Source organism: Typopeltis vanoorti, chromosome 9 (assembly GCF_054136105.1).
Source record: "Typopeltis vanoorti isolate ZY-2024b chromosome 9, IOZ_Tvanoo_1.0, whole genome shotgun sequence".
NCBI classification, from domain to species: Eukaryota; Metazoa; Arthropoda; class Arachnida; order Uropygi; family Thelyphonidae; genus Typopeltis; species Typopeltis vanoorti.
The window spans coordinates 75,433,742-75,456,114 of NC_143557.1; the positions used below are offsets into that span (position 1 = coordinate 75,433,742).

The following is a 22,373-nucleotide window of genomic DNA, read 5'->3' on the forward strand; positions in this document are numbered from 1 at the left end:
ATGGATAATTATTTAATGATATATCTTGTATTTTAGCAGAGAATTAAAAAAATTTCTGCAGCAAAACATACCTTACTCTATTTAACATTTCAAAACTATCAGCCTCTTAAATATAACCATGTTAACAAAATATAAAACTAAATGACCTTTTATTGAAATCCTGTTGTTTTTCTCAGATGTAAAACAGCTGTAATTGTTTGTTTTCTTTTCTCCTGTTAGATAAACAGTTCACGGATGGAACTTAAAAATATCATGCTTGGCATGCTGTTAAATGTGTATTTTGCCTGTAAATTATGTTCTATTGTTATTACATTTGGAATATTGAAAAATAATGCATATATATATATATATACTGTAATTGATTTCATCCTTGTAAAGAGTGAGTTTGTATAGCAATGATTTATGTAAACTTTCTCCTTGGTTTAAAGATACAAGCTTGTAAAATAAAGGTATTTATAATTTTTTTTTATATTTCTCAATAACATTATAGCAGAATACATTTTAGTTGATATTTTAAAACCAATTTATTACCCATTAAAATGGCATGCAATAAGGTTTGGTTTTTCTGTGCTGTAAAGAACCAGATTATTGTAATAAAACAGAACTCCCTTTAAAATAATCAAATTCACATTCCTTTTAATTTGGGAACATATAGTTTTATGAATACAAAGATGTTTCACTTGCTAATTATGAGTTTTAAAGATGGTGTAGTAATCAAAGATGTCAATGGCTGATAACTCCTTCCGCTCCTTTTTTTTTTTTTTTTAAGAGCAGTCAGTGGCTAGAAATCTGCAGTTGGCTTAACTGTGGGCTTCCCATACAGCAGTCAAATCAGGCTGAAAATACACACACACACACACATGCAGTTTATAAACTATATTATATTCACTTGATAGATTTTTAGATTATGGCAAAATACCAAGACTAATATAGAATCATGTAAACACAGTAAATCACTATTTATTGATAACCTAAACATCAAATATTATGGAAAGAATAACTTAATCCAGCTTCAGTAAAATAAAGAGTACAATTAAGATTCAAGCATCATAACAGTTAGCTTAGTTTGTAATCCTTTTTTTTAATGAAGATGGACTGAGTTGCTCTTTCCAAAATATTTAATACTTAAGTGATACTTTACTGCTTTTTTATATTATATTTGAATGACAGTGATCCTTAAAAGTTAGTATAGTACGCCCACAGATGCGAGACCCTTCGACACTTTTGCACATGTCAAAAGGAGAATCCATTCTGATAATAGGTAATCAATCCGCATTGTGGGATGAGTGTTTATTATCACACGTCGGAAAATTAACTTCTCTTTTATGATCATTGTAGTTTCTAAAGTGGTAACTATTTTGCTTGTATAACAGTTGGAAAATTTTACGTATAAAGCACGTGATTTCGCATGTTGGTGACCAATTCATACATCGCCTTATTTCTTTCTCCCCTTTCAACATAAATTGACTCTTCTTGGCAGTCTGCCAACGATAGCTCTCGCTTCTGTGGTCGGACTATATACAAAACTCTCATTTGTTTGTGTGTCATTAGAAAATTGTTTGCATTCACTTATCAGATTACAGGAGAGATGTGGAAATGTAAAAAGAGGCTACATTTGAAATCAATCTGCAATGGACTAGTTGCTGTTTTTGAGCTGATAGAATTATAAAATGCCAAATCATCTAAATTAGATAAAGCGATTATCATTCCATTAACTCTGGGGTCTAGAATTTTAATACATATCCCTCAATATAAAAACAGCATTCAGTAACTGAATGGATCTGTATATTATAAAATAATTTCTCAAGTGAATAATACCTAGAATATTAGATAATTCAAGTTTTGGATGCCGAAGCATCTATAAGTGTAATATATTTAACCTCCCCACAAGCCTGAATGTACATTATACGTACACCAAAATATGGATGTGAAGCATATGATTGAGTTTAAGAAATACAGTTAAGAAGTGCTCACTACCAATTATCCATTAAGAGGTGTGATGATCCTTCACACTTTGGAGAGCCCTTAAACAGATTAACATGTTTATAGCTCATCTCAGAGCTGGTGCTACAAACTACATAGATTCCTTACAGTATATGCTGTGTGGCTATAATTTTAAATAGATATAGCTTAAATGCATACGGTACATTTTTAGTTTGTTATTAATGACAGAAAAAATAAGAGAAATTTCCATTTTAATTTTTTTTTATCTGAGGAGAAGGGAGGGGAGAAGCCATCAATATATACCATAAATGGTTTATTAATTATTCCATGTAACTTGTATCAACCTAGAAAAATAAATGCTTTTTTTTTTTAAATTTATATATATATGAGGCCCTTTGGTCATTAAGACCTGGGTTCGATTCCCATCAGTGATATGAGGAACCTCTATCTGGTCTCTTTCAACAAAAGGTGAGTTAGTCAGTCTCATACGGAGGTAAGGGGTTTTTTGTCCCCCAGAACAGGCAAACCGGCCCCGTGAACACACACCTCTACAAACATAGGACTGACTGACCTATTTAGTAGGATTTCTGGTTTCGAATCGTAATAGGCCACGAAGCTTAATACGTAAAAGAAGAAGATTATTATATATATATATATATATATATATATATATATGCTGCCCAATTATTAGATGACTGTTTAGTTTTTATCTTCAATAAACATTTTTGAGAATAAAATTACTTTAATAAAATAACTATTTCATGATAAGCTAGTGCTGCTAAATAGCATGAAACAATTACTTACAGTACATGCAGGATTGGGGTAATTTGAAATAGACTAAATGTATACAATATATTTTTATACTTTAGTCCTTTTGTCATATATAGTTTATTATTCATCACAGGACAAAATAAAAACCTCCATTCTGAAATTTTTATCTGAGAAAAAAACAAAAATTGCCACTGATATATACAGGGTACTATCAAATATCGCGCATAAATCTTGTATCAGACTAGAAAAAGAAATGACTTTTTTTTTCTTGCCCGATTAGGATTAAATGACCATTCAGTTTTAAAAATCTTCATTAAGGATAATTACTTCCATTAAGTTATTTTATAAAATAATCACAAAAGTATTTATTAAAAAGTTCAGTTTCTTCTAACTTGTCTTGTTTATAATTCTATTTATAAATCACTTCAAAGAATGCTTAGTTTCTGCACTTTTACAGTTTTAATTTACAGAAAACAAATCATGACATTTATCTTCTTCACGCATTAGATAGATGTAGTATCTGTTGCAATCAAGACTTCATCTTCTTTAATAGTATCTTTTTATAGGTCTTCCTGTTCTTCTCTTATTCTTTGGTTTCCAACTATAGACTTGTTTTATTATTCTATCTTCACTTCTTTCCATGTGTTCAATTCTTGGGGTTGCTACCCGATTGTTTATTGCTTGTATTTCACACTGTTTTCTTATATCTGTATTTTTTATGTTATCTAATTTAGTTTTATTTACTATTTTTCTTAATATATTCATTTCATCTGTGTTTAACATTTGTCTTGTTTTCTTAGCATCTGGTCTTGTTTCTGCTTTATATGTCACAATAGGCCTGATTACTACTTTATAAATTCTAGTTTTTGTCTCTACTCTAAGATGTTTATTTTTCCATATTGTTTCATTCAAACATCCTGATATTCTTGCAGCTTTTGCAACTTGTTCTCTGACTTCTGGATGTGGCCTTCCTTCCCAGTTCAGTTGTGTATACCTACATAGTTGTAATTTGTTCGATATTTAGTACCTTCCAATTGTAATTTGCATCGTTGTAGTTCTTGTGATATTGTCATACATTTTGTTTTAGTTTTTGATATCTTCATGTTATACAATTTTGCTGCTTTATTAAATGTATGTAATAATATTTGTTGAGTTTCATTTTCTGCAATTAATATTGCATCATCTGCATAACATGTAGTTCTTATTATTCTATTGTTTATTTTCACTCCTGTGTTTTGTATTTTATTAACTTATTGTATTATTTCATCCATTATTATATTGAATATTGTTGGACTTAGAGTCTCCTTGTCTAATGCCATTACTAATTTGTATCTCCTTACTTATTTTTCCTTGTTTTTATTATACAGCTATTATTATCATATATTTCTTTAATTACTTGTATTATGTTTTCTGCTACTTTTCTTCTCTGCAATATTTCTATTACATCATGAATTAATATTCTGTCAAATGCTTTTTCCAGGTCTATAAAATATAGTTTATTGTATTCTATTGCTTTCTCTATCAATTGTCTGATTACGAATATTGCATCTGTACATGATCTATCTTCTCTGAAACCTTGTTGTTCATCTAATAGATTAGTTTCCTTTATTGTATTATAGGATTCTTATTAGTACTTTTAATGAGGTATTTAATAAATTATCCCTCTATAATTTTCTGGGTTTTTTTTTGTTTTGTTTAATTTCCTTTTTTAAATATTGGTATTGTTTATACTTTTCTTCCATTCTACTGGTATCTTTTTTTTTGTATTTATTTGGTTGTATAATATATTTAAACTGAATTATAATTTCTTTACCATATTTTTAATAATTCTTTGATATTATCCAGATCTGGTGATTTTCTATTTTTCAATTTTCGTTTCTGTTCTTGATTTGTTTATTTAGTTCTACTTTTGCTTCAACTATTTGGTTATAAAGGCTTTTAAAATAATTTTCTAATTCCTCTATTTCTACTTTTAATATTGGGATACTGCTTCTTCCTTCATTTGTGTATTAATAAATCTCCATATTTGTTTCTGTATACCACAGAAATCATGTTTTCAAGTTCTTTTGTATATGAATCCCAAAATTAATTTTTGCTTTCTATTTTCTTTTGATTAACTTTATTTCTTTATATTCGTTCTAGTTATCTATTGTTTTCATTGTAGATATTTTTGATATTTTGATTTTTCTTTTGTTAATATTTTTATTTCTTCATTAAACCATGGAGTCGATCTTCTTGATTTTCTTTTTTTTTTATCCCTAATACTTCTGTTGCTATTTCAGTTAACCACGCTATTGGCCAAGACGTCAAGGTTATCATGGATGCGAAGTGCATATTAAAATTATAATACCATTAATATTACATTAAATATATGATAGATACGAAGCGTATGAGGATGCGTATTTGATCCATAATGGCCAGTAAGGTGGTTAAATTTGTTTTAAAAATCTTCCAGTTATCTTCTACATGTTGTTCGCTGCTTAATGGGTTATCTTGAAACTTTGTTTTAATCTATTGTATAATGTTTTAATACTTTCTTTTAATAATTCCACTTTAAACTTTATTTCGGCATTGTTTGGTTATCATCATCATCAAATTCCTGCCATGTATCCTCAAAGGGTTTACAGGATATGATAGTACTGCATGAAAAATTTACGTCATTACTAACTTCCTATCTATAATTTTCCTCCAAATCAGTCTGTTACTTGTCAAGACTCCAACATTATCAGATCTTATATTTCTATCGTCTAAGGCACTTTGTACTGTATCAATCCACCTATATCTTGGTCTTCCTCTGGGTCATTTTCCTGCCAACCTGGCAGAGAACACCTGTTTTGCTAATCTTTCCTCGCCCATTCTGTTTAAGTGACCATACCACCTGAGATTAGCTCTGCTAACACATTCCTGGATGCTGACAATGTCAAGTTCTTTCCTAAAATCCTTGTTTTTAATATGATTGCCATTGATGCCATCTGTTCACACCTATAATCTTTCTCAGGACTCTCATATCTGCAGTCTCTAGTCTTTTGGTCAGGTGTTTTACTTCTGACCCAGCTCTCAGATCCATAAGTTAAAACTGGTTTGAACACTGTCTCGTATACAGCTAATTTAGTGTTCCGACTAATTTCTCTCTTATTCCATATGAATTTATTCAATTGACTGCCTACCATACCAGCTTTGTCAATTCTGTTGTCTATTTCCATATTTAATTTACCATCTTCACTAAAAATCGTGCCTAAGTAGGTGAAATGTTTTACTTGTTCCACAGGTTCTCCGTTCACAATGCAGTTGACATTTTTAACGATTCTGCCTATTTTCATTGCTTTTGTCTTTTTATTGCTGACCTTCATACCACATCTATTACAACAGTTATTCAATTTAGTCAGAGAATCTTGCAGACTTGTAGTGGATTTATTTAGAAGTATAACATTGTCCACATAAAGCAAAGAGCTGACATTAACATCTCCAATTTTGATATCATGTTTAATACCACTTTCCTTCATAATATAATCCATATAAATAATGAATAACAGAGGGGATAATGTACATCCTTGTCTCACACCAGATTTAACATTAAACCATCTTCCTATACTTCAATTCTAACTGCTGATTTACAGCTCAAATAAAGACTAAGCATTGCTTGATATAATGCCCCATTGACACTATATAACTGTAGCATATTGAATAGCTTCTCTCTTGGCACCTTGTCATATGCCTTTTCCAAATCGACAAAACTTAAATACAGATCTTTATATTCCCATGATTTCTCCACTATTTGTCGTAAAGTGAAGATCTAATCCTGACAGCCTCTGTTTGACCTGAATCCAGCTTGTTCTTCACCAAGCTTTTCTTCTACAATTCTTTCTCAAGTATACTTGCATAAATCTTACCAGGAACACTCAGTAGGGAAATACCTCTGTAATTCTCACATTCAGTTTTATTTCCCTTTTTATATATAGATACTATGAGAGCTCTACTCCAATCACTGGGAATTCATCCCTTTGTCCAGGCATTCTGAACTATGCAGTGCAGCCACTGTAAGACTTTTATACCACCATACTTCAGCATTTCTGGTCAAATATCATCTACTCCTGCTGCCTTTCCTTATTTCAAGCCTTTGATGGCTTTTTCTACTTCAAGTATGGATATGTATTCCTGACTGTATGCCTGTTGAGTTTTTTTACCACTGTGCTATCACTGCTCGTTTCATTTAGCAGTTTTTCAAAGTAATTACTCCATACTTCAAGGATATCTTTTTCTTCTGTTTTCATGTCACTTCTATCATCCCTAAAACTCCTTTTACCATACTCTTTCCTCCATTCCAAAGCTTCTTCAACAACCTCCAGAATATTTTGCCACATTCTTGATATTTTCTATGTTCTTTCCAAAGTTGGTTTTCTTTAGATTTTATTTTCACCCATTTCTTGTAAAGTCTTAGTTTGCATATTAACAGATTATGATCACTTCCAATTTCTGCGATGCTAACACTCTAACATCTTCTATTTCTGGTGGGTGTATTACATATAATCTATTATTGATTCCTGTCCTCTTGTGTTTCCAAAAGTTATTTTATGCTAATAAAATGTATTCATTATTTTTAACTTATTTGTGCAGAATTTAATCAATGTTTCTCCATTATTGTTTCTTCAATAAATCTTTACATGATTCCATTTATTGGTATATTTCCTATTCTTGCATTTAAGTCTCCCATTATAATTAATTTTTCATTTGGTTTTATTTCTTATATTATTTGTTGTAAGTCCTCATAAAAAGCTTCTGTTTTTTCTTTTCTTCCTTTTTCTGGGGCATATACTGTGATTATATTTATTTTACCTCTGTTTTTATCTTAACTGTTAATATTCTTTTGTTTATATTTCATTTGGTTTTATTTCTTGCAAGTCCTCATAAAAAGCTTCTGTTTTTTTCTTTTCTTTTCTTCCTCCTTCTGGGGCATACATATACTATGATTATATTTATTTTGCCTCTATCTGTTTTTATCTTAACTGTTAATATTCTTTTGTTTATATATTTATATTTTCATTTAACTTTTTATGTATTACTATTCCTACTCCGCCTTCAGCTCTGTTTTTTTACTCCACTGTATATAAATATATAGTCTTGTATGTTCATTGTTCCATTTCCTTTTTTTATGCTGCATATTTTAATGGGTTTTTTTTTGGCTATTTCTTGTGTAAGTTCTTCTTTTCCATTAATCACTTACATTCCATGTTGCTAGTTTTATTATTCCGTATTGTTTTCTTTTTCGATTGATATCCAATTTCTCCTCCCTTCCCACTGTTCTCAAGTTCTGCATGATATTACTTTCATGGGGATGAAATAGCTTTATGAGCTGCTCATTTAACATCTCTGCTATCCTCAGGGTTATTCATTCTATTCAAGCAGTATCATCCTTTCTTTTATTAGCCACTTATTGAAAAAAAAAAAAAAAAACTCCTTAGAATTCCTTTTGGCCTCATTAACTAACTGCTGCTCATACTGCCTTTACTAGCTCTCTTCCCACTGCTCTCAAGTTCTGCATGATATTACTTTCATGAGGATAAAATACCTTTATGAACTGCTCATTTAACATCTCTACTATATCCTCCTCTCGGGTTTTTCATTCTTTCTTTTCATTACAAAAATTGATGTAGATATCTTGTAGGATGATTTAAATAAATTGGCATGGTGGGCAAAGTATAATGATTGTCAATTTATTTTGTAAAATATAAGGGTATGCACTTCCAGTTGAAAAGGTTGCATATGGAGTATCATATTGATGATACTGGATTGCAAGAAATTGATGAGGCTGGGAATAATGGCAGACAAAGAGTTGAAACTCAATGAATTACTTGGATGTTGAAAAACATGCTAATAAGGAAGTTATCCCTTTTTATAAGACCATATCTTGACCATTGTGCACAGATTTAGTCGCCTGGTATCTTGGGAACAGGAGGTGGTAGAGAGGATTCAGTGATGACTGACAGTTCTGTGGAATACTCCCTATGAGGATAGGTCAAAGGTTTATGGGTTACGAAGTTTGTTTGATAGACAGGGGACATGATATAAACTTTTAAGAAATTAAAGGGGTTTTATAAAATTGATGCAAGTGAAATTTTTCAATATATATGACAAATAGAAAACTAGGGACCATCCATGGCAGTTGTGTGTGGTCAGTAAGGGTGTGCAGACCAGATTTTTTGCATGGAGAGCGAGTGGATGGATTGCCAGAATTCGTGAGTTCCTGATGGTGAATGGATTCAAGAAGAGGTGCGATAGGATTCATGTGTATGATTGTTGATTTGGGTCTCCTCTGATGAATCTCTGAACTCCATGGAGATGCCAAAAAATAATTATCAACATTATACTCATTCATTACTTATTTTATGCCAAGTGTTAGCAAACAAAGTTTGCACCTGAAGTACTTTCAGGACCGGGGCAACTCGTATAAGTTCTCATCACTTGCCTTAGTATCTCCCATAATGCAAAACACATCTCCTTGCTGACATGTATAATGCTATGCATTAAGGGAAGGGCCACTACCCAGACTGGTTTCTCCCTAAATTGAGGTCTCATCAATGGGAGCCAGACCCACAGGTGGCGATACTAAGGTGGAAGTAATGGAGAAGTCATATTTACCTATACGAGTTGCAAGTGATGAGAACTTATACCACCTTTACCACAAGTTGCCCCAGTCCTGAAAGTATTTCAAGAGCAAACTTGCTAACACTTGGATAAAGGATAAAACCCAATATAATTAATTACCATTATTATTAGCTTTGCCCTTTTCTCCAAATTTTCCTGAAATGTTTCTATATGCCTGGTGAGATTCATTTCCTACTCTGTTGTTCAGGTCTCCAACAAGGACCACTTTTTTCCTTGGAAGAACCTTCTGTGGAACCATAGGTACAAATAAGTTTCATTCTCCATATCCCAATTTTGAAGTTTTCCTACTTGAAATTGCCTTCCAATTAAGAAGTTCATCTTCATATTTGGTGATGAATGCTATCGCCACTACTTCTTTCCTTGATCGTTATTGCCAGAATATAATGTCCTATATTTGTTATCTAGGAAGGTCTCACCTGTGTCTTAGTAATGCAATTATGTCCACGTAGTACTCTTCCAGTTCTTCTGCAAGTTCGATTTCTTTACCATTAATACTCCTCATATTGATGGTTCAAATCATCAATTCTTCTGATATTGGGTTTATTCTTCTTCTGGATGCCAAGTCAGAATTTGTTCCAGTAGCTGGCTTTTTATTGTTTGCTATGGTTCCCTGACAAAAATGGCAGGGGTCTTGTTTAACTAGGTGATTCCCAACTGGCATGAAATCTCATCATTGTACTGCAATATGCATTTGTGGTTTAAGCCAATAAAAAGTACAATTTGGTCAGCTAAGTCCCAGATTGCCAGCCCATCCTCATTCATTCAGTACCCAGTAGATATCTACTAACAGGGTGCACCATGTGAAGGTCAGTTCTCCGAATTCCTGAAGGATAATGTGGTCTCCCAGTTATTTAGCTTTGACCCTTAAATGACCTGTTAAATTTCTATAGAAAATGTATTAACTGTTCATAGCTATGATCCTTAGTGTATTTAACAAAGAAGGATTCAGTTGGGATAACACCCAACAAGTAGCATTTGACACCTTAAAACTGGCATTAGAGCTCCAGTTGTAGTTTACCCTAAATTTGGTAAAATTGTTTATCTTTCTGCTGATGCTTCAAATGACCACATGACAGCTGTAATAGAACAGAAAGATGATTTTAAACAAGCAGCCTTTGTGAGTAGGAAACTATCAGGTCGAGAATTAAATTATTTAACCTTATAAAAGAGACACTAGCTATAATCTTGCCATTGAGGAAATTTCCAATCACCAGCCTTTGTCATTCCTAACTGCTAAGAAAGATAAAATTCAACAGATAATTAGTTGAGCACTAGAACTACATGAATACAATATTGATATAACATTCCAGGAAAAGAAATGTAGCAGATTACCCATCTCGATCATTAGGGTCCAATGATGATCAGTGACCTTCTGAATCAAGATTAGACAGAAGTCCTAAATTCATGTTATTGGTAAAGTGAATAAAGAACCTAGCTCACACATCTTGAAAATGACCAGTATTCAAGCTCAGAAAGATGATCCTGTACTAAAAACTGCTTATGAAGCAGTACTGAGAGGTGAGACTCAATCAGATACGATTTTAAACCTGGAAAACTTATATTTGGATAAGGATGGAATTATTCCTATCCAGACAAACGGAAGAAGGTTGAAAAAGGTGCTGTCACCAGCTCAAATGATTTCTTGGATCATATGCCTTTCCATAATTCTAATTTGGAAAAGTAGAAGAGTGACATATTCACATATGTTTTTATATTTATCTGATCCATACACACAAGACCTGTAGCACATTAGTTCGTGTGGGAAAGAGAAATAGAAGACAGGAGGAATCTGTTCACATTTCGCTTGAACAACTGAGGGTTTGTAATCTTTGAGGAAGGCAGAGTGGGAGAGACAGTTCCAAAGGACAGAAGTGGAGAGAATGAAAGAGGATGCAGTGAAGTTGGTTTTGTGAGTTTCAAGATGAACTGTAAAAGAATGTTGGTTAGCAGTGGCTCTTGTTTTAATGATTTTGGAGGAGAGTGGACAAATAATGGTCAATTCAGCAGAGAACTGTCCAAGAAAGTATCTGTAGAAAAGGCACAAGGCAGAAACTGAACATCTGTGTGTGAGAGAGAGTGGGATTGAAGTGGGTATGTGAGGGATCATTAATTAGCTAAGTTGCCCTCTTCTGGATAGAATCAAGCAATCTTAGAGAGGATTTTGGTGCACCACCCCAAATATGGGAGCAGTATTCCGTGGCTGGGTAGATTTGGACTTTGTATATAGTTAGCAGCTGTGAAGGTGTGTAGTAGTCTTGTGTGAAAAATTACATCAAGTTTTTTGACAACTTCAGAAGGTATAGTTGAAATGTGGCTGTGCCAAGAAAGATTAGAGGTGTAGGTCAGTCCAAGAAGAGAAATCTGTGTTTGGATATCTAAGCATTACTGAAAGTAAAGGGGGGGGGGGGATGAGAGTTCTTTCTTTCTTGCGAGAGATCGGACCGAACTGAGTTTTGGTGGAATTGAATTTTACAAGATTGTCCTTACCCCATTGGGATATGGCTAGGGGGTCTGGGTGCATGCCCTTGGTCCTGGTAGATCTTGAGGATTCTAATACTTGAGCACTACAAGTTTGTTGAATGAAAAGGAGGAATGGAGTGTACTGTCATTGGCTAAGCTATGGATAGGATTGGAAGTCAGTCTGTGAGAGCAGGTCATTTATATACAAGAAGAGTAGGTGAAAGAACAGAACCCAGGGGTACTTCTGCATTAGTGGGGGAAATCTGAGGAGAGAAAACCATCCGTCATGGCACGTAGTGAGTGACCAGTGAGAAAGTTGGCAATTCAATTGCAGAGTGAGGAAGGCAGACCATTGGATGGCAGTTTGTTAAGTAGGCCCCTGTGCCAAACCTGATCAGATGCCTTTAAAATGCCAAGGGCAATGGCTTCAAAGGTAAGAATAGATACAGTTAGGGGAGGTACTCTTGGACATACTGCCCATACACAAGAACAACCAGTCTCCTTGCCACATGGCCTCGACAGTGGCTTCCACATATCACTATCTGAGCTCCCCTTTCCAAGCATGACCTAGCAGCATGATTATGTGCTAGCTGATTGGGAAGTCTCCTCGCTTGTTACTAACAAGTTCAGACCCATTTACTATCTCACCAATCTGGTATAGATGCTTAGACATTAGTTAATACTTATGTTCAACCTCAATACTGGCCAAAGTGGATCCAATAGTGAGACCAAATTGCACTTCTTATCCATGTAATTCAATAGGTGTTACAGAATCGTATCCAGATTTAGCTGGACATCTATAGATGTCATGGCCGGTTGGGAGGGGGGGAATCAATGGAGAAAACACATCTAAATAGACTGATTTCAAAAAGCTGGTTCCTGCAGTCCTGGTATGCTCTGTGGATGTGATGGAATCTTGACAGAATATTATTACCAAACCAGATATATAATGCTATGGTTGTACTGAATCTTGAAAGGTTTTTTTTCACTTGGTTATACTATAAATTAAAGATACCAAGAAATTATATTCTTGGTTTCATCCTTTATTCAAGTGTAAGCAAACAAAGTTTGCTTACATTGGCAATGCATATAAACTTAGACATGAATAATGATATGCATTATGGGAAGGGCCACTACTCAGATGTAGTGGCCCTTCCCATAATGCATATCTTGGTATCACTTCCAGGTCTGGCTCCCGCTGATGAGACCTCAATAAAGGTAGAAACTGGTCTGGATGGTGCCCATCCCATAATGCATAGCATTATCCATGTCCATAAGGATATGTGTGTTGCATTATGGGATACTAAGGCAGCTGATTTTTGAAGTTATTAGCCTCTATATACAAGTAGCCCAGTTGTGAAGTGACTTCACATGCAAACTTTGTTTGCTTACACTTGGATAAAGGATTATTATTCACAAAGAAATATTCTCCACTAGGATCATGAGCAACCCAGTCAATGTAGTTCCCACACAGTAACAAAAAACTGTCACTTGCAAATCAATAAATTAACCCTAACAAAGGACAGGAATAGACAGAATCAGACCAAAACACTCAACTAACCTCTGTCCATTTACGCTAAAATTGTTAAATAAATTCTTTGAAACGGGGCACATACCTGCTGAAGACTGCATTAATCACTCCCATATATATATATATATAAACATGGATAAAGAAACAAGTAATTACAGACCCATTGCCATATTGTCTGTAATCAACCAAATCATGGAGCACATTGTGTATTGCAAACTCTCCACATACGTTGAAAAATTCCAAAACATGCCAAACACACAATATGGCTTTCAAAAAAATAAAGGAACATCAACACTCCAGGAATATTTCACAGACTAATAAATGCTGCATTAGATAAAAACAGAATAGTATTAGTCATTTTTATTGACCTAACAAAAATGTTTGACACACACTAACACACAAAACCTGTTGAACAAACTAACACATATCAGAATCGGAGGTCATCTACTCCAGTGGTTCAAAGCATACATGAAAAACAGAAAGCACATCACACATATAGGATCAGCGCACAGCAAAGAGGTACTGGTGACCTGTGGAGTAGCACAAGCTGTTCTATCTCCCATTCTCTTTAACATATACACACATGATATTATCCATCTTTCTCTAAAAATAAAATCTTCCAACATACAGACAACATGGCCATAGTATCCATTCACAACAATGCAAATGTTGCTTACACAAATATGCAACACAACATCAATCAAATCACTAATTGGCTACTGTACAACCACAGATGTGAGACCCTTTGACACTTCTGCACATGTCAAAGGAGAATCCATTCCGATAATAGGATAATCAATCTGTCTTGTGGGATGAGTTGTTTATTATTACATGTTGGAAAATTAATTTTATGAACATTGTAACTTTTAAATTGGTAACTATTTTGTTTGTATAACAGTTCAAAAATTTTACATATAAAGCACGTGATTTCACGTGCTTTATATGTAAAGTTGGTGACCAATTCGGACATCCTTTATTTCTTTTCCTCCTGCAGCATGAATCGACTCTTCTTGGCAGGTTGCCAGACTAGGCTCTCGTATCTGTGGTCGGACAGTAACTGAAAATGACATATATATTCAGGGTTTATATATATATATATATATAAACCCTGAAAAAACAAAGCTCATGATATTCAAAATCCCCTTACCCATAGAAATTAAATATCTCACTATCCACCATCCATCCTCCTATACACAAAACACTGATCCTAAAACCACAACCATCACACAGGTCAAAACAATGTTATGTTGGACTTCTCTTTGATGCTGATCAAAGTTGGAATAGCCATACAAATTATCTACACAACAAACTCAGGATAATAACTATATTGATTAAAAGACATTGCTCCAACACAGGCAAAAATACTAATCTAATAAAGCATTATGTGAAAATATTATCTCGGAACAAAGAGAACAGAACACAAAATATTTAAGGTGAAACACTTATGCCACTACACAGTCATGTTAAAACATTACTTCAGTCCAACCTACAGAGTAACCAGAATAACATATCAGATAACAAGACCACAGTCTACAAACACATAACATATAAGTATAATAATCACCATGGAAAAGCCACCCAAAACTTCGAATGGCAGAAACCTAGGAACCTACAGAGAGCTGAAACAGGTGCTATATAAATATTATAGCGAGACCGAAAATTAGAGTGAAATTACTCTCTCTCTCAAACACCATTACAAGTAAACCAGCCAAATCCAACCCCCCTCCCCACTTGCAAAAAAAGTTAAATCGTGTTCAAGCAGTGGTAGTCTGTGAGCGCGTGTACTCGCCTCTACATGTTAACTAGAAAAAAGCATTTATATACATATAAAAAGCATGTATGTATATAGATCTTCTTCTTCTAAGCGTTATTCCCGCTTCCTATGCAGGGTCCGCGTGTTACTTAGATGCGACTTCTTGTTAGTATTACTCCCAACTGACCCGTCGCCTGGTCTGCCGCTGGGGGGGGGATATATTTTTGACTGTAGAGGCGTATGTTCACGGGGCCGGTTTGCTTGTTTGTGGGATGAAAAACGGCAGATAAACTGGCGGAAAAAACCCTACTGACCGCGCCCAAGACCGGCTAACTTGGCTATGCCTGAGGAAGATCCTCAAATTCCTCACGTCTACAACGGGAATCGAACCTGGGACACTCCTTCCCCAGGCATATGGTTGCGAAGCGCAAAGCCACTAGGCTAACCGCGCGGTCCAAAAGCATGTATATAGATAAATCTTCATATATAAGTTTCCAAGGACACACATATAAGCAGTTAAATCAACACCTGGCTTGCAATGGGTATTGAAACAAAACCACCGCCATCTATTATCTTCCTCAGATAAGCCCTGCAGAAGCTTCAAGGAAGAAAACAAAAATGCCACCCAAACAAACAAATTTATTATTATTATTACTGATTCAAAAAATAGGAATGTTAAAAAGTAAACTGAATCCATTCAGCATTCCCTACTGATAAAAAAAAATAATAAACAGTAAACATAATTTGTGAATTAAAATGAACTGCAGACTGAAATATAAATGACAAAATGCAGAAAATAATTGTGTATACAGTAGGCCCCCCTTATCCACGGGGTTTGGTTCCATCGTCTTCCGCAGATACCTGAAACCGTAGTGAACTGCTAGTGAGACCTGGATTTTTGCACATATATACATAGGAAAATTGAAGCAGGAAATTATTAGTAAATTGACTTAGTCTCATGCGCTAGGACTGTAGGGTTCTTTAGCGAATATATAAAGTATACACTAAATTGTGTGGCTAAATAAATAATAAAAAGTTGTTTTTTTTATTAAATGAGGTAATTTCTAGACTACCATTTCACCCATACTATCCAGGGATGCCATCTACTGCATTTGGGCACACATTCCATTGCTCCTCGATAATAACATTACATATTTATTTAAAATTATCATGAAACAATTTTTCGTCTTTAGAATCTATGAAGAGCAATGGAATGTGAGCCCAAATGTGGTAGAAAGTACCCCTCAATAAAACTTCGTCTTTAGACAAATAAAATTTAACTCACATAATTATGTAGAACGAAATGAGAAAATATGCTAATGAAAATGTAATTGTTAATGAAATGTTAACATTTTTATTCTTAGGAGGAATCAACTGAGATCAGAACACCTTGTGTTCAGCTACATATTTATTCATCTTCCAAATCTTTGGCAATCGGCTGCTTGCTTGTCTACTGAGCAAATGATGTGGACAGCTGAGGATCATCGATAGTAAAAGCTTTATTGCCTTTTTTTTTTTAAAAACATTATTGGAAGCTGCCATTTCTGTCTCTTCAATTCAGTAAACAGGTTCTACAAAGGTTCCAAAGCTTCTGTTATTGTGCGATTAATTTTTATGCTATGCCCCATCATTGAAATCCATTATCTGTGCCTTTAATGTTTGAGCCGTTCAAAATATCATGGCAAATTTTTCGAGTGTCCCCACTGGTGGTTCTTGTACACTTTCATCCTCATCTTCTTCTGTAGAAGATTTGGCAAGATCTTTCAACTTCTCGTTAGTGAGCACTTCACGATGTCCATCTATGTAATCATTCAATTCTTCTTCTGCCATATCGTCAAATCCCTCTCCACCTATTTTCGTGTTAATTATTGTTAACATCAAGGACATCTTGGGAATTATGAGCAGCATCACTCCACAAATTCTTCCGGCATGCAGTTACCATTTCTGGTTTCAATTCGTCCATTGCTTCCTTGATGAATACAATTGCATCTGCAATTGTGAATGATTTCCAGCATTCCATCACTACAACATCAGCAGAATCCTCAACCATTGCACGAATCATATTGAAAACCTGCCGAGCATATGAGGCTTTGAAGCATCTAATGACACCTTGATCAAGTGGCTGAAGCAATGAGGTCGTATTAGGTGAGAAGAAAACCACTCAAACATTTTCATCTTCGGTGACTAGTGACTAGTGACTCAGGGTGCCCTGGAGCGTTGTCTATGATCAATAAAACTTTAAATGGTAATCCTTCCCTCTCCAAGTATTTTTTCACCTCCGGAATAAAACATCGATGGAACCATTCTGTAAATAACACGGCTGTGACCCACGCTTTCGGATTTGATTGCCAGAAAAAAAGCAGACAACTTTTGTTTTTATTTTTAAGGGCATGTGGATTCTGTGCTCAGTAAACAAGGCCAGGTTTAATTATATGACCAGCTGCACTGCTACAAAGTACCAGCTTCAATCTGTCATTAAATGCTTTAAAGCCTGGTGCTTGCTTCACAGTTTTATGGATGTAGGTCCGTTGGGCATTTTCTTCCAAACAAGGCTGGTTTCATCACAATTAAAAACTTGCTTAGGATGATAACTTTCTCTGCAATAATTTTTTTTAAATTCTGCTGGGAACAATGCAGCAGCTTTCTCATCAGCCGATGCAGATTCTCCCATTTTTATATTTTTTAGATTAAACCTTGTTTTGAATCTATGCAACCAGCCCTTGCTTGCTGTAAATGACTTTTCTTCCTCTTCTGTTTCATCTTGCAGCCGCATGTCTTCGTATAGGATCAATATTTTTTGTCGTAATAACGTGTTACCGTCAATAGCAATCCTTTTTCTTGTCATGTCTTCCACCCACAAATTCAAAGCTTTCTCTACCTTGAGTAACGCCTTATCACGCACTGTACCCGTACCTTTTGCAGATTTGGGCACAATGGAAAGACTGGCATGAATTTTTTTCTTTATTCTTCAACACTTCACTTATCGAAGATTCATTTTTATTATACATCTTGGCAATGGTTGCAATTGACTTTTTTTCTACTTCAATCATATTGATAATCTTTGATTTTTCACTAATAGTGAGCACTTCACATCTTCTCTTCGAGTTTAAAGCTATTTTTAAATTTTTTACAATATATTTTCTTGAATTTAAACACAATTTTTAATTGCAATGATAGATAATTGACTGCTTTCTTCGACAATTCGAGTAAAACAAAACATGAACAAACACACGTTTAAGTCCGCATATTTCAACTGGCGTGGAGCTTGACCGTTTCACGTGCTTTTTTTTTCGAACTGCTGATATGGGGGGCCTACTGTATTTATATAAAATTATTCCACATCCAATATTGCTAACATGAATAATATTGCTCTCTTAACACATTAAATGAATCATTGCAAATATATATATGGGGAAATATGAAATACATTGTTAGTATTATTATTTATACACATTCAATATATTCACTTAACATTATGTACTGAATATTTGTAGTGAACAAAAATGTAATAGTAATACTTCAATTGTATATTTGTAATAAATATTCTGTATATGTGAAGATGATAATAAACTTTGTCAAAAAAATATTAAGAGAGATCTCCAGGGAGTCAGGGGCTCATCGAGGGAGGCCACATACTACATGCACCAACTATTATACTTACTGAATTCATTCACACTGATTGCACTCACAACATCCAATGGCAATTCATTTTAATCACATACCACTGTATGAGAGAAAAATCTAGTCCTCACCCTCTTCTTAGCAGCATTTATTGTCAGCTTACAAAGATGCCCTCTTGTCCATTCCCCACCCTCCATAAATTGAAAATTTTCATCAATTGAAATCCTGTATGACCCTTTCAGAAGTTTGTGAATCTCAATCATATCATCCCACTTTCTCCTGTTTGCTAATGTCTACAGTCTACAAATTCTCAATCTGTCTTCATAATTAGTATTCCACAATCCTAATATCATTTTTAACACTCTCCTTTGCACACTCTCTCCAACATATCAGAATCACAACAGAAACCAGGAGATCAAACCGGCACACAAAAGTCCAAGTGAGGTCTTCGTTTAAGCATTACAATTATCTTTTGAGTTGTATTTGCAATCTTTGCTACATGGCCCCTGAACTTCAACTTGCTATCTACTAACACTCCAAGATCCTTAGCCTCATCAGTTTCTTCTAGCGATCCCACCAATATAATACATTGGATATTCTGATCACACCGAAGTGAATGAGTGAATGACTTTACATTTACTGACAATGAACTGATATCCATTCTCTATGCCCACAATTCCAGCCTATTCAAATCATTCTGCAAGTATTCCATATCAGCAGCATTCCTGATTACCCAACCTATCTGTGCATCAGCAAATAGCTGTATGTTGCTTTTCAAATCCTTCTCAATATCATTAATGTACAGATTGAATAACAGTGGACCAAGCACTGATCCTTGTAGTACATCACTGATTACTTTAAATCTTTTTGATATCTGTCAGTCAGCCATCCTCTTATCTACACTAATATTCTATAATCCAAACCCATATCTTCAATTTATGCAAACGTTTACCATGCTGTATTCTGTCAAAAGCCTTGGCAAAATCCCAAAGTATCACGGTGTACCCATTGCCCTTGTCTAGTTCAATGGTATCATTGTTAGTGAGCAAGTTGCTAAAACATGACCTTACTTTGTAAACCCATGTTGCTCATTTCAAAGTAGAGATTCACTGTCAACCCATTTCTGAATGCAAGCCCTAACCAATTTTTCCAAAATCTTCATAACCACTCCTGAGATACTAATTGGTCGATAGTTGGATATATCAATCCTTGCACCAGCCTTGTGCAATGGAATTACCATACACTCTTTCCATTTCTGCAGAATCTTCCCTGTTCTAGAATATGATTAGAGTCATATTAACCATGCTACCGGCCAAGACGTCAAAGTTATCATGGATGCGTGCATATTAAAATTATAATACCATTGATATTACACTGAAATGTATGATGGATACGAAGCATATGAGGATGCATATTTGATTCATAACAGCCGGTGAGGTGGTTAAACAGCCTGGTCAAAGGAATAGTCAGTTCAGCTGAACACTCTTTTAGCACACATGCTGATATCCCATCAGTCCCTATTGCCAAATTCTTATTCAGTTTGTGCAACAGTTCTAATACCTTGTCCTCATACACCTGAGTTTCTTCATCTAGTGAAGAGGTAGCAGTGAGCTCAATGTCACATACACCAGGCTGATAGCTTTTAACAAAATGGGCACTCACATTAATTGAACAATCTCTTCTGCATTTGTAACCCTCATGCCATCTGCATTTAGAAGAGTTATTCTTTCATTTACTTGCAGCATATCAGTAGAATTCTTGTGGGTTGTTTTTAACGCTGGCTCGGCGTTATACTCAGACTTTGCTTTCTGTACAACAGTTGCAACTATTCTAGCCTGCTGCTTATAATTTTCATAATGTACATCATCCTTATGCACACTGTATTCCTTCCACATCATCCCTTTCTTACGAATCTCTTGCTTCATATGATTACACATCTATTTGTCTCCTATTCTATTTATTTTTCGAACTCTCAGGACACATTCTGATATCACATCATTTAAGTATTGTTTAAATGCTTCCCATGCACTGTTGATATTCTTCCTATCCAGCAACTAATCCCATTCCACTCAACTCAGTATACTCCTCACTGGTCTTAATTTGCTGCTTTGTAGTTCAGCATATAACTTTTACTGAATGGAACATTCATAAACTTAGCCACTTCCCAAGTGAGTACCGGAGACAGAATAGTTACGTCTTTAACTGAAATGCCCTCTGACACTATAATCAAATCTAACACTCTTTGACCTCGCGTTCCTTCTGTCACATGCTGCTTGAAGAAGTTGTCCTGCAACAGCTCAATAAATTCATTTTCATTCTTCTCATGAAATTCTACTGCTACCCAATCAATATTTGGATAATTAAACTCTCCCATTATGATTACTCTTTTTGCACTCATCTTTTCTATTTGGTGATGCATTTCTTCATCACTAGCAACCGGTCCACCAGGTCTGTAACAATACCCCACCATGTAATTGATCTTGTTAGATTCCACCTCGCACCAAATGGCTTCAAATTTACTGCCACATGAAATACTATTAATAGTAGTACTACTACTTTATATTGTACTGGATCATTTGGAATATGATTGAAAATTGTTTATCTTACTCAGAGATTGATCTACATATCACCTAATTTACACTGATCCTACCCAAAGACACAAAGAAGCCTCTCAAAAAATGACTGAAGGGAAAAAAAAAAGTTGTATCTTACCTCCTGAAACTATTCAAAAACTTACAATTATAATCCTAGACCTCTCTGGATTTGTGGGCCACCAAAAATTCACAAATAGAATACATCTGAGACCCACAGCAGACAGTATCTGCTTCCATTCTTTATAAAGTGGCTAAACACTTAGCCCAAGTGCTTTCTCTCATTACGAACCATGCTTCTTCCCATGTTAAAAACTCTATGCACTTCAAAATCTTGCTTGTTAGATATGATCCTCAAGGATATTGACATCATGGTCAGTTTTGACACAGCCCCTCTATTCACTAAATTCGTACTCTCGACATCCCCTCCCCAATATATCTGCCTTATTCGCTTTCACTATACACTCTGGATATTTTACTGGGCAGGGAAAAAAACCAAGCATATTGAACACACAAGCTATGGGTTGTGTGTTCAACCCATAGCTTGTGTGTTTCCTCTCCCCCCCCCCCCCCCGTTGCCAATCTTTTCATGGAATATTTTGAAAATGCAGCCGTAAACATTGCCCCTTTCAAACCCACAATATTTCCATGCTATGTTGATGACTTATTCTCCATTTGGCCACATGGCAGAGATATGTTAGAAAGATTTTTAGCACACCTCAACAGCCAATACCCAAGGATCCATTTTCACCATTGAAAAAGAAAACAATAACTGTCTGCCCTTCCTTGACACTAGTCAACCACCTTCCCACTGGATCCTTTTCTTACAGAAAACCTATGCACACTGACAGGTACATCCATCACCACACACAGCAGTGTGGTGAGCAGATAAGGGTAGCCAATATTCTGGCTCCCCTTATCTGCTCACCTAAAGATTCACTTCACCATCATCCTAGTGCCTACAATATCCCTTGCTTCTGCAAACTTAAATACTTTCGACAAACTGGAAAAATAGCTAATACCTGCCTAGAGGAATACA

At 35.0% G+C, this 22,373-nt stretch overlaps 1 protein-coding gene across 1 annotated transcript in view; it reads left to right on the top strand.

Moving 5' to 3' along the window:
* The window catches only part of Vps4 (vacuolar protein sorting 4), a 216,813-nt gene extending 216,349 nt beyond the window's left edge, over positions 1-464 (top strand). The window contains exon 13 of the mRNA XM_090398397.1: positions 220-464. The gene's annotated coding sequence lies outside the window, so the exon portion shown is untranslated. The remainder of the gene's footprint in view (positions 1-219) is intronic.
* The last annotated feature ends 21,909 nt before the right edge of the window (positions 465-22,373 follow it).